Source organism: Anopheles merus, chromosome 2L (assembly GCF_017562075.2).
Source record: "Anopheles merus strain MAF chromosome 2L, AmerM5.1, whole genome shotgun sequence".
Classification (NCBI taxonomy): domain Eukaryota; kingdom Metazoa; phylum Arthropoda; class Insecta; order Diptera; family Culicidae; genus Anopheles; species Anopheles merus.
Window position 1 is genome coordinate 51,591,881 of NC_054083.1, and position 13,572 is coordinate 51,605,452.

General features: G+C 47.6%; 1 protein-coding gene across 16 annotated transcripts in view; it reads right to left on the reverse strand.

Moving 5' to 3' along the window:
- LOC121591784 (talin-2) overlaps positions 1 to 13,572 on the reverse strand; it is a 64,560-nt gene that overhangs the window by 41,570 nt on the left and 9,418 nt on the right. For 7 of the 16 annotated variants that reach the window (XM_041912743.1, XM_041912744.1, XM_041912729.1 and 4 more), the window contains exons 1-2: positions 12,646 to 12,738; positions 11,291 to 11,711 (exon numbers count right to left, since the gene is read on the reverse strand). The exons of 3 other annotated variants lie outside the window; for them this stretch is intronic. The gene's annotated coding sequence lies outside the window, so the exon portion shown is untranslated. Of the gene's footprint in view, positions 1 to 8,695; positions 8,789 to 11,290; positions 11,712 to 12,645; positions 12,739 to 13,572 lie in introns of those variants that run through there. 6 more of the 16 variants (XM_041912740.1, XM_041912739.1, XM_041912732.1 and 3 more) reach the window with 6 other exon arrangements.

Consider the following 13,572-nt stretch of genomic DNA (forward strand, 5'->3'; position numbering starts at 1 on the left):
AATGCAGCAAGCAAGGGAATAGGGTGGCAGGCAGGCGGGCAGGCAGGCAGGCTGCTGTACATACAGAGCAGAGAGCTCCATAAACTCCGCCATACAGCGCGTGCCGGGAGATCGACAAAAATCGTCCTGGCGTCCGACTGGCGGGCGCCAAGGATTCTCCCTATTTTCCTTCTTCCCACACTCACACACACACACACCAGCTCCATCACAGATGGGGAGAAGATAGGGCTGCTGGAGAAGCATGAGGACACGAAAAGGTACACTCCTCTCTGGCGGGGGTATGCGAACGGTGCTGTGTGTGTTTTTTTTCTCTCTCTCTCTCTCTCTCTCGTGTCGTACCAACCCACGGAAGATGGGCATTATCCCTCGGCTTTGCGCCCATCGAGGAGCTTGTTTTCCACGCCAAGCACCAGACACAACGCTTGGTTCCAACGGATGCAAGGGCCTGATGATACTCCAGGGATGGAAAAATCTCCACAGCGGCTACCACCATCCTATCCGCATCCTATCGTCAACAACTTCCGCTACCTTCACGGAGGGAGATGCTGTGTTTCCGTTTTGCTCCACGAAAAATGCTTCCTTCCTTTGGTGGTGGTCTGGTGGTTTGGTGGTCGGCTTGGATGATGGCAACAGCATCCTCTACCCCTTCTGGCCGCGAGCATTCTTTCATCAACGCGTCGATGGAGCTCCGATTATGGCACGTTACGGGCGTGAGGAACCACCAGCCTCCGGTAAGTAGATTCACGGTAATTGCAGCACAACCAAGGGGCCCAGTTTTAGACATCGCATCGAAGTACATTTCAAAAAATACACGCCTACACAGTCTAAGTTCTGAACAATTTCCTCCAGCTAGAGCTGAATGCTAGAGCATGTACACGTTTTCTGTACACGCATTATTACTCTCTTTCACAGTGGAAGCCTCTGTTGTCTGGCGCAAAAGGCACTATTTATTGGCTTTACACACACACAAGACGACCGAGCGAACCTCCCAGTTTGGCAAAGTAGCGAAGGAATGCGAACGAAAAGGGTCGATCGAACGGGTCTCGCTAAATGCGTCTATCGCAACGTGATAAATGAATTATGTGCTCGCCCCTTCGTACTAGCGTCTACTACGGTACACAGTACGCGAGATGAAAATATGAATTGTTTCCCAAATATCCTTTCGCAAGGTGACCGAACATCACTCTCCACTAAACTCACCCTGTTAGGGAAAGGGATTCCGTTCCCTTGCCTGATAATCAATTGTTTACGGCGAGTGGCGATTGAAGCATTCGCGACAATTTGCGCAATTCTTACAAAGTCAATGCGCGACCGGACATGTGAAAACGATTCGCTGATGGGCAACAAACAAACGTGGTGTAAATTGTAGCCTTCAGCAAGGCGGGAAAGATCAAACATCATCTGCTTTTGCCATACCCGATTAGCGATCACCCGACCGGCTCCATCCAAAGTAATAGGTCGCAGCTGTACTTACAGAGCAACACAAACAGGGCAGAGCTCTTTAAATGCCGCTTTAAGTCGTTATTGCGTGCTCAGTTATCAGAGAGCATATTATTTCACAACATCGAATCACTTGAAGAGTACATTGTATGAATAAATCGGTAAATAAATCATAAAAGAGTGAAAAATACCGTCAACAGAAGTAGATTAACTTGAGAACTCCTTCCAGACGTTTTAGTGTTGAATCACGCACTCGCCCCGCCTGGGCAATAACACTTCCTGTTTATTTATGTATTTGCAAATAAAATTAACTCTATGTTTACAATCGCACAAATATTGAAAAGCACAGTGACTCTCTGCTGGTGATGCATCGATCAGAGATACGCGGATGCGCAAAGATACGCAATTTCCTTGAATTGTGAATCAGTTTGCGGAGTGTATTTTTAAACCACCAGCGCTACAACAACTACAGTCAATTATGTTGCATTTTCCAACGCAGCGCATCAATCACACACACACACCCGACTGTTGTGGAAAACATATTAACCTAAATAACCGACACATTGCGACATTGTAAGTGAAAATGACTAAAACATGCCGAGCGGCAGCAGCAGCAACAGCAACGCCTCCACATCATGACGGGGAAGGTTTTATGTCCAGGCGAAAGAGTGTACACTCTCCACAACACACACAGAGCATGGCAACCAATAAACACATAATTTTCACACGAACTGCAACCAATGCAGTTGCGGAAAATCTATTCAAAGTGTTTGACGTTTTAATGCGCCTGATCCTGGGTGTGAAAGTGCCTCCGTTCGCGCCTCGTTTGCTTCGCCTGCAATTTCCACTCTTGGAGTGGAATTTTAAAAATATTCCAACAACGATTGAACTTCGGGAGGAAATTCTCGAAGGGTAAAGAAACGAAAAAGCTGTTCCTGAGCGCTTAGGGAATGCAAAATAAAGACGCAACACTGGCGGCACATTTCTGAACCCCAGGGTTGAGGATTTGTTCGTACTCGCCCTTAGCGTGAAAGGGTGTTAAGTGTTCTTCCATACCACAAGGCAGATGCATCAAACTGCATTCCAAATATGTGTGTTTGCAAAAAAAACAACAACCGTTTTTTTCGTTTGCTTTCCACCAATCTTTCAGCTCACCTCGTTTCAATCGTTCCGTTGTTCCGGTGGTGCCTGTGTACTCGATGCTGCGGATGGTGGTTTCGACCCCATCTTTCTCTCACTTACGGACTGATTTTATCAGATCCTGCTAACCCTTCAGCTTAACAAATTACTTTTACCCGCGAATGAATGCATCTTCGTTGAGAGGCCAAACATGTGCGTGCGTCTAATGAAAGCCATGCCAAAGAAGAGACTGTAACGGCTCTATTTGAAAGTGATGGCCTGGAGATGGTAATAAATCAATGACAAATATAATTCAACCAACATGCAGACGGCCAGACAACTTCACAATTGCTGCAGCCAAGCAGGGTCTCATACAAATCACTATATTTGTACTTCGTTTTTAATCAACAAAAAGAGCGGAACTGTACCTTCAACCTCTTTTTTTTTGTCTTTTAACGTCTTAACTCCTATCCTAACGAAACGGAACTGAAAACAAAGAGTCAATAATGCCAACGCCGTACAGTCGCCCCCCATCCGTACGTGAGGGAATTCCATCACACTTATCACAGTGCGGCTGGGGGTGGAAACTTTACGATGTGGGTCATTAAATAATAACAACAAAGCGATCCAACACTTAAAATTGGCATCGACGCATCGAGCCTTCCTGCGTACGTGCCGCCCCACGCTCTGGTAGCCAGCGATTCCCCCCAACAACAACATCGCACCAACGTGTCGTGTATCATTACTTGGATGGCGACAATGATGACTAAACTCACCGTCTGGGAGCGACCAAAGCGTTTGGCTGTCGTCTCGAGCTTCTCGAGGATAATTTTAAGACATGCCCTCGGGCCATCGTGCACAAACAAACAGCTGTCTCGAGAAAGGATTCGTCATCCACGGCGACGAGGACTTTAATGCTGTTTTGCTGCCTCAAAAGCGCGCGAGGATCGCCTTAATGTGAACTCAAAGGTGAAGCTAGCTGTGCCACACTTCCTCGCGCTTTGTTGGTCGTCTCGGTTTTCCCTATTTTTTCTCATTGCTTCTTGGCAGCTCATCTTCTGCTCAACACTACATCAATATGAGGATCTCCTCACCACTGGGGCAATTAGGGCGACATCTCTTTTGGCACAACTTACTGTCGATCGCGACACAGCACACTGTGTTGTTCATCGCAGCGTCGGCGGCGTCTTCGAGACGCCTCGACGAAGTGATTCATCTGTCAGTTGCACACACACACAGACATATCAGCTAAGTGGAACACACTTCAAAAGGGCACCACACCCTTTACACGATTGCCAAATCATACATATTCAAGCGGTTGCGCGCGTTCGAGAAGAGAGAAGGTTTTATTTGTGTCAGAAACCGTTGGTTGGTTCTGTTTACTCTAGATCGCGTCACAGTGCAGCTCCACGCACGACTGTCGATCGATAATATGCATAATTTGTTTGCTCTGCATCTCCCGGAAGATAAAGGTGAGGCGATTTAATCTTCAAACAAAACCCAAACCGCTTTTTCTTACGATCTCGATCACTTCTCTCTCTCGCTGTCTATGAGGCGCCCCATGAATATTGAAAAGCGGTAACATCGATATAGCAGCTTTCGGTTCGTGTTTTTTGGTGGTAGGTGGTTTGAATGTTGTTTTGTTTCACTTCTGATCGTAAATTACGACCCGAGCTAGCTGTCTGACGTCCTGCCGTGCTCGAAGACGACACGATCATCAAACCTCCTACACATTGTTGCTTTTACTTTCTTTCCTATCTTTACACGTTCAGTTTCGCTCAATCGTATCACGGAGGCGTTGGGATATTCAAGCAGAAACACACGGAGCAACACCTTTTGTAAGGGCGATTGATCACAGCACTGCATTGATCGCATCCGATCCGATCGATCGAGGAGATGCATGCAATGCGATCCACACGCGCGACCAAACCCCAAACATCCCTTCCTCTCTACGCGGTGTCTATCCGAGACGAGATTGAAATGAAGTGATACTTCATCCTCCTACCAACAGTGTGTCTCCTGTTTCCAAACATGCACCGTGCCTCGGCCGCTACTTACAATGTGACAGACAACGGAACGGAAAAATAACCAATCTGTCTCCGTATGGGGTTGGTAGATAAAACCCATCCGCCTACCCATCGGTGTGAATGCGTTTGGGTCGCGTGGAACCAGCAAAGACATTGCAAAACGTTCATTATTCGTTAGCGCTAGCAATGGTGCGTAGACAAAAAAAAGTCTCCTCTGAGGCGCACACAGCCGGAGTGTGCGCGTAGGATTAACATGCACGTTCGTGTGCGATTTGGTCATAATCTGTTAGGTTGGGGGGCCACTGGCAAAGAGAAATGTAATACAAGCTCTTGGGACCTCTTTGGGGGATGAAATACAAATCCGAATTTGACATAAGCCGAAAAATTACGATCTGTTTGGTTAAAAATGAGAAGATTTTGGCTTGCACGTCCCATCCAACGCTGATAGATTGCCCACTGGTCGCACATATGGTGCACATATTAACGGTCGCCCCGCGTGGAGACTCTATACAAAACATCATAAACGTCATTTTATGATTACAACAGACTGTGAGAGTTTAAAGCCCCGTCATTAATTGAGCGTTTTTCCCGCTTCTAACGAATGCCACACAGGTAGCACTTGTTTCACAATCGCACTGATTTACGTCACATAAAGCGTTGTATGATTTACGTCTTGCTTTTCCTTATGTCAACTGCCAACTTCAACGCATAAATCACACACCAATCATTTGCACCGAAACATGCTTCCTTCCTGCCTTGCGATTTCACTGCTGCGCCTATCTGAAGTGCAGGAACGATCAAGATGTTGGTTCCGGCTGTGTTGGTGGTGGCATGGTTTTCCCCTTAATCGTCAACTTCAGCTGTCGATTTTGCACGCAGCCATGAAGATAGGCGCACGAAGAAACGTCGAGAGGAGAGTGTTTGCTAGTGCGGTGCAAAATTTATATCCGCGACTCCAAGCGACGTCCCCGCGCAGCTTGTTGCTGTTAAACTTCTGCCCCTCGTGTGAGCGTGCTAGCTAGGTGTGCGCACGATGCTTATTTTTAGTATGCACAGTCAGCACAAAACATTGCGCCATCCGTTTACGTCCTGCCAGCAAAACCCCACCGAAAGAGCCGCACCAGGAAAGGAAGCAGAGAGGTGGCGTCGTCCAGGGTCGCATATTCAACGCATCGCCGCCAGGTTGTAATGGTTGTCCCTCACTACAAGCCGGTGGATCTAATTCTTCGTCGCAAGCACAACACACCGCCACTTCAGTGTCAGTGTCCGTACACAGGTTAAGATTGATGGTGGACGACCCTTAGATGCTTGAACGACGGTAAACGATCCGCGAGCGGCAGTTTAATGCCGGCACACACTAATCAAGTTAAGCGGGAGTTCTTCAGAAGGTAGCACCAATGTGCTGTGAAGGTCTTATCAGGGGTTGGTAACTCTGGGTAATCGCTCTGAAGGCCCTCTCTCCGTCTCTCTCTTTGGTAGAGTATTCCAGTGATAATAAAAAGTCAAACAAGAACGGTGTGTTGAAGGTATTTTGTTGCAAAGCCAAGATCACCAACCACTCCCAATCGTGCGATACAACTTCATCGACTTCATGTTCCATACGCTAAAGGAATGTAGATAGAGAACTTTCAACAAAAAACCAAACAAACCACACGACGAAGCAAACAGACGAATGTATCAACAACACCTCTCTTACACACCTCAAGACACTCATGGCAAACAACAAAATGCGCCCGCGCCCAGCACATACGCACACTGCTTCCCCGGCAACATCAGAGCTCATTGGACTCTGCTCTGTAAACAAACGGCAACAAAAATGCATACGCTGCACCGAGGTGGGTCACAACATCCCACCAGCACTAGCACCCTTGGGGTGTAGAAGCCGCTACAAGAATTTGAAACCTGTGCGCGTGCCCCGCTGACTCTGCCAAACGCAAGCACAAACTGAGTGAACGAGCTACGAACGCGGGAAATACGAGAAAAACTGAAACACACACACACACACACATCCGGGGGAAAATTTACAAAAATACACTCCCACCCGAAGGAACCTCCTCTTCCGCTGCGCATAGCTTGCGCAATCCCCCACAGAAAACGCGTTTTTCTCTCTCCAAAGAGCCAAAGTCCATTCGGCGGCACCTATCAAGCCGCGTGTGCAAACAATCATAAATTAAGTATTCACGATCAGTGTCGTGAGTGTGTGTGTGCCTGCGTGTGTGTCTGATGACTACTTGGACAAATCAGTATCATTGGGGTGCTACTACCATGCTCCTCGATGCACTGCCGTTGCACCAACGCCAATTGAGACTGGCCCCATTTAGCTCAATCGATTTGTGCGCTTCGTGTGCATGCATGGCCGACTCTCGATGGACTCTCCCGGCCGCCCGGTGTAAGTGTTTTTAATAGACGAACCGATTCTCAGCCGATTCTGACCATCGCGGGGTACTACTGGCTGCCTTTTATAGGCAACATTACTGCGATCCACCGGTACGGTTGTTCCAACACAGACACACACACAGTGAAGGAACACTGGAGGAATCGGGGAGGTTGGGACCTGGTGGCGCCAGACTGATCGTAAAATATTCACTTGACATTTCTTAGGCTTAGACTTAAGCTCCATCAGGAGGGTAGGTGCTAAGTTATCGACTCGATGACCTCTTTTCCTGGCCACTAACTAATTTCGCTCAGATTCACGCGGCAGCTCATAATTTAATTCACGCACTCTGGTGTGTTTACTTTACCATTTACCCGCTCAAATAAACCGAACCTAAATCATCTTTCGACGGGTGCCATATTCTGCAAGCATTCGCTATCAACAAAAAAAAACCCCACGAGACTACACCCTTTTCACGCTACAATGGATAAGAATACGGTCAGAACACGAGAGGGGAGCGAGGCGCGCTTATATGTTTACACCTTTCCCGATTTGGTTTGGCAAGATCGCGTAAGACGTGCTCAGAGCCGTGAAGAGACGCAAACACAATGGCAATGGCTGGAGGAATCGACATTCGATGCAAATGATCAAGCGTTTTGCGGTTGCCTTTTTTCGTGCTCTACTCTTGCTTCTGCTGCTGCTGCTGTTGCTGTTTTCCAATCAGCGTCATGGTTGCCATTGTCCGTCCGTTCGTTCGGCTGACGTTACCGAGATAAATTTAGGTTATGTTTATTATTCTAACAGATCGCTCTCCCGTACCCACACACACACACCCGCCACATTAGACTGCGGCGCAAGGCAATCAAGACAACGCTGGCACGGTGCTGGCTGGGGCCTCCTTATTTGCGTCCCCATCCACAGAAGATCCAGCAGCAGCAGCAGCAGCAGCAGCCACAGCAAATGCTTGGAGATTATTTTAGCTATTCCACACACTCACACAAACACACACACATATAAAACCACCCAAAAGAGGAGAAGAACACGCGGGAGGGTGACACCATACATGGTGTCCGTGAATAAACGAATAAGTGTGTATGATTGAATACCAATAAACGTAGCGTTGGAGCGGAAGTACGAACAACATACACAAACACACTCTCACGCAGAAGGTTTCTCAAGTCAGGTTGGGTCCCATTTTTGGACAACATTGCCGGGCTGGTTGTATTGGTGCCGTTTCCTGCAGCAAACAAAGCAGCAGCAAAAACAACAACCAAAACCTCAGCACTAAAACTCGCTCCGCGACAAGGACAACACCCGAAGGAGCGTCCACAACAACCCAACATGACGTCATGATCATGGGAGGCTGACACCGCTGATGCCACTGTGAGCGCTAAATTAACCTTACCAATTAGCGAAGCGACTTTGCCCCAGGAAGATTGCGCGATGAGGTAATACATATCCGATCTGTTGTTGTCTGTTGGTCAATTCGGAGTCAGAACGCTTCGCGAACGTGCGGGAGAGACATTCGTTTGGCGTGGTTGTTATATCTCGCCACAGCGTTTGTGTTCGGTGTTGCCCTTAGAGTCTACGTCGGACGCGTCGATCTTGCGCGCGCTCGCATGACAATGAAAGCTAATTGCCCTACCACCATTACCACCACCACCACACAACGCCATTAGGTTCGGTTCTGATGGCCAATCTGCTGAGTAAGCGATACACGAGCTTATATACTCACGAGCAACGGGCGACAAAGCGGAGGAACGATGCATCAACAACTCGTTGCTGATATTTGACGCGACCGCAAAGGCGAAACTAACGTTCCGTTCGTGCTGGGGTTCGAGGGTCTCCATCTCCACGTTTGTGCTCGACTGTTGAGAGATAAGCACAGGTGAGCAACCTGTTATGCTGATAAACCGGTCTCCACCTTAGCAGGCGGTTGGAGTAGCATTGGACTGTGCGCGATAAGAGTCGACGACAGCAAGATAAACCTGATATCTGAGATAAACAAAACAGTGAAGTTGTCTACGCCCTGTCTTTCGTTAGAAATGCTTTAACCTCACAGTAGCGCGTTTGCAGTGTCTACTCAAAACAAGATCACTTAAATAAATCCATCGTCAGCACATTAACTCTCTTCTGAAGATGCACATCGCAATGCATTACGGATGAACACACATCAAGACATTACAGATGTCTACACAAGGAGAGTTCGTAGTTCTAAATATAAAACGATACCGATACCGTGTCGTGCTTTACACACGTGTGTCTGTTACCAAAAAAACGCATTAAAAGCAACAGTCTTTGATCGCGACAAGCACGACACAACCTATAGCGTGATGGATATATGACAACAGATCCTCCTCCTCAGGTTTAGACTTCGTCAGGAGATTTCAAGTCAAGAAGCATATATTGACAGAAGGCATCATTATCATCGTCTGTTTGAAGTCATTCGTTACACCCAAAGATGATGATCGATGAAAACGTCCCTGAGGGTGGTAATGCTAATGCCGGTACAAAGTTCGATACAATGATGCAATCCACATCCTTCTAAATTTCTGACCATTTGTTTCACAACACAGATCGTACTTTTTCAAGCACAATATCACGGTTTGCTCCCTCTGCACCTCACCGGATCCGACCAGATGTGGCCAATATCGCCACAAAACACCGCGGAGAGAGAGAGAGAGAGAGAGAGAGAGAGAGAGCTACCAGCCATGCGATATGAAATGACCGCACACACTCGTCGGTTTGGTGGTTGTGTTCGAACACGATCGAAACCTCTATTTTTAGCACAGAAACGGAGAGTTGCACAGTTGCGCGCCCCAAAAGAAAAAACTTATCCAGCCCCATCATGTGTGAGCAACGATTTCTTAAAAAACACAAAACTGTGATTTTTCTGATACTGAAATACCGCCGAAAAAAGCAGAATTATGATGTTGAAACTTATTCCGCTGTTTTGTGCGCGGAGAAGACAGAAAATGTCCGAACAGAAAGAAAAACAAGTTAACTCGCGATTCCGGTTTGCCCCTAAACCTGGTGTGCTGGTTGTATGTGTGCTTTGCATGAGCCGAATATAAATTCTCTTTAATTTCCACGTTTCCTTACTAAAGAAAGTTGACAGCTACACAGGGACTACACCGGGGCATTCTCGAAAACCCTCCCCCAAGAGGTAGTGGTAGCTTTGGTTTCGCAAACAACACACTCTCGTGCAACAACGAAATGTGCTGCTTAATGAAAACGACGAGTAAAAAACAGCAAAACCCCCGAGAGATACAATCTTCCCGTTGATGTAATATGGCGAAAGCGAAGGACACAACACGGGGACGACGGTTTTTTATGCTCCCCACTGCCGGGGCCGGACGTAAGTGACATAAAAATAAGCTTCGAGAGGTGAAAGAGAGTAAGGAAAACAAAACAAAACCATACACCTGCGATCGCGAAATGATTGCGAACGAACGAGACCGGCGATGGGGACACTCTGTTGGAGTACGAAACTGGTTAGCCGGATGCGACGAGAGACCATCAAGGGCTTTCGTTATGATCAGCACCACCACGCGAGAAATCACGCGAGCAAACTGGCAACGTTTCTCTAGAAGAGCGTGACGTGGCAGCAGCGCAATTGCACAGGGCAGCCGTGGTGAACCGAAAATGGTGAGCGCCAAAGACTTTATTACTCATGCGGGTTTACGTTCGTGATTCACTTCAAGTTCTGAGAAGCAAGACATTTCGAGGGCCTCTTGCCGATTTGCCAGATGATCAGCCTTGACGTCACGGCTCAAGATAAATCTTTCTCACCACGTTGCACCATGGTTTGGTTTGGGAAGATCGATCGGATCGGAAGTCACGTGCTTTTCAGCTCCTGTTTTAGACGAGGGATCAATTTTGATCTGCTGAGAGCTTCCTCAGGCAATTCGTGCCCACCGACTCGGTTGAAGACTATCGCAACAGCACATCCAGTAGCAGCTGTACCGCACAGAGCCGTGAGAGATGTTGTGCACTCACCGTAACCTTCACCGTTCACACAACCTCCACACAATCCAATTAACCCACTGCTCTCAGCGCACTCCTCCACGTTAAGGAGAGGGCACGGCACCGCTGCTACAATCAACACCCATGCAAACTCGGCCCGCACGGCTGCTCTCCACACACGCGATCGTATCGAATCGTCCGGTCCTTCATCAGTCCGATCTTAAAAGTGGCAAAACTGACAGAAACTGTTTGCGGGGGCGCCACGCCAAAACGCCAATGGATAAGGGAGCAAGGGAGAGAGAGCAACGTGCCGCTAACCTAGCCGCACAGTGGAGGAGGAGGTCGAAAGGAGCACACTACTTACAAGGATGCTGCAGCTGGTGCCTTGCTCTTCGAGTGGGAGGTACCGCGCGCCCCGCGTTTACCGGTGCTCTGCGCGATCTTTCGAGGTTATTTCGATCAGTTCGAGCTGCTGCGTCTACTACTACTACTACTATTACTACCAGCACAAAGTGTGAAACCACCACCGTGACACACACAATTCGATAAGTAGGAGTAGAACTTCGCTGGCGATTTGGGGGCGATGTTGTGGGCGCGAAATTATGTTTCAAAAACGCACACACACACCGTGCTTGGCACACACACACAGGGGGGGATAATATTTTTATGTTATAAATACACTAGTAGCGAGAGATCCGATGTTGCCACACACTTGATGTTTACCAATAGGTGGGCCCCCGCTCGAACACTGGGACGTTCGTTCGTTGGGGATTGCAAAACTGCTTCTAAGAAAAAAAAGGAATGAAAACGGTGGTTGATTTTTAGCTTTAGAAACATTTGGCCACACGCCACCGGACGTATTCAATCTTCCACACTCAGATCGCAAACGCACAACTTATTCACCCCTTATTATTAAAGGCACTAAAACAAAACGCAGTATTTTTGAACAGATCATCTTCTAAGCTACAGGATGAACATAAGCGGGAACTGAACACTTGGTTGGTAATTGAATTAAGCGCGGATCATTTACGAAATTAATATGACGTCAGCGAAAATGGGATGAAACAGAGCACGCAAAAGATCCACCCCGGGAGGATCTGGGAGGTCTAACGTTGGCTTCCCTTACGCTTTGCTGATTAAATGATCAGAAAAAAAGGATCTACAAGAAACAATGATTACTTTAAACTACAGTATTTTTCACTCCAAAATAAACACGCACACACAGACATACACGCATTCGCTTTATCCTCCAATAACAGGTTCAACTCCCTGTTTTTTCTCTTCTCACTTTTGTTCCCACTTTCAAGGATGCCACGTTTCGTTCGGAGCAATCTGGTGCACTCGTTGCCTTCCAACCATCCAACAATAAAAGAACTTTTTTTTTTGCTCCTAGAAGGACATTGTATGCCAATTCTGCTTGAAGGTAATGCACCACACATTCAAATACCGTTTCTAATTATGTGTTTTTTGCTCGCACAGACAAAAAAAAAAGATTCATGCAACTGCACACTATTACATTAAAAAAAAAAGTAAGATCACACACAGCAAGTAAGGGTAGGAGGAATAAGCAAATGAGCTGGTTCCGTTTGCACACAATTCCTTCAACCACCTTCTTTGATGCTCTTTAGCAACCCTGTCACATACACACACACACACAAAACACCAAAAAGAAAACCCCCGGAGAAGTAAAAGAGGGAAGAAAATCAGCAAGCAACTAACCCGCTAACTAAAGCGTGTACCGGTTCCGGCAACGTGATCGTTCAAATTGAGTTTGCGCTCGCGACTGAGCATTCCGCGAGCGATCGGGGGCCCGACGACCCACCGACGACGGAAACCCGATTGCGACGATCGTTCGTGCAAAAGCCGACCGCGGCCGACAAACATGATGACGATGATGATGATGACGGTGACGACGATCGCATGTAGAAGGGGATGCCGCGTGATGCGCTCATCGAAACCCAAACCCGGGCAGCACAAGTGTTGATGGCAAAAACAGACAAATGCTGCTGATGACGGCTAATTGTTTTTATTCGCACCGCTTTCGCATTTTGTGCTTAATCTTCTGTTTTTGGTGGTATAGCGCCTTTTGGAGGTAAAGTTTGAAACGATCTGAGAACCATCAAAAGATAACTAAGAACCCAAAGCCTCCTCTGTTTAACGTTTGATGCAGTTTGGAGCTTTTAAAACGCTCCTCGCGACAATCAAGGCAAGTGTGCATTCGGTTGGAATGCAGCATGAGAAAGAGGGGGGCACAAACACGAAAACCCGTTCCATCATGTTGCACACTTGCCCACATAGTTCGCACCGTTACTTGCCAAAAAAGGGCGAACCACCACACGGTGGTCAGTTGTGGTTTGTAATGCAGCGGTGCGGAGATGGTGTTGTAGGACTCCACCTCAACATTTCGACGCCGATGTATCTGATTGACGTCGTGCCTGCCTGTGAGCGCACTTGTGGGGCTGATTCTGCTTCTGCTACTGCTTTCTCCCGGGGAAAGCCACGCCGAATGCCACATACACACAGCATTCCAGCAGTACAATTTTCACCAGCTTGCTCCCAGCAAGTGATGGGACAGGGATGCATGTACAAGTGGGTGATGGAACCTACTGGCGAGAGTTTTCTTTCATACGAAATAATGTCACCAAC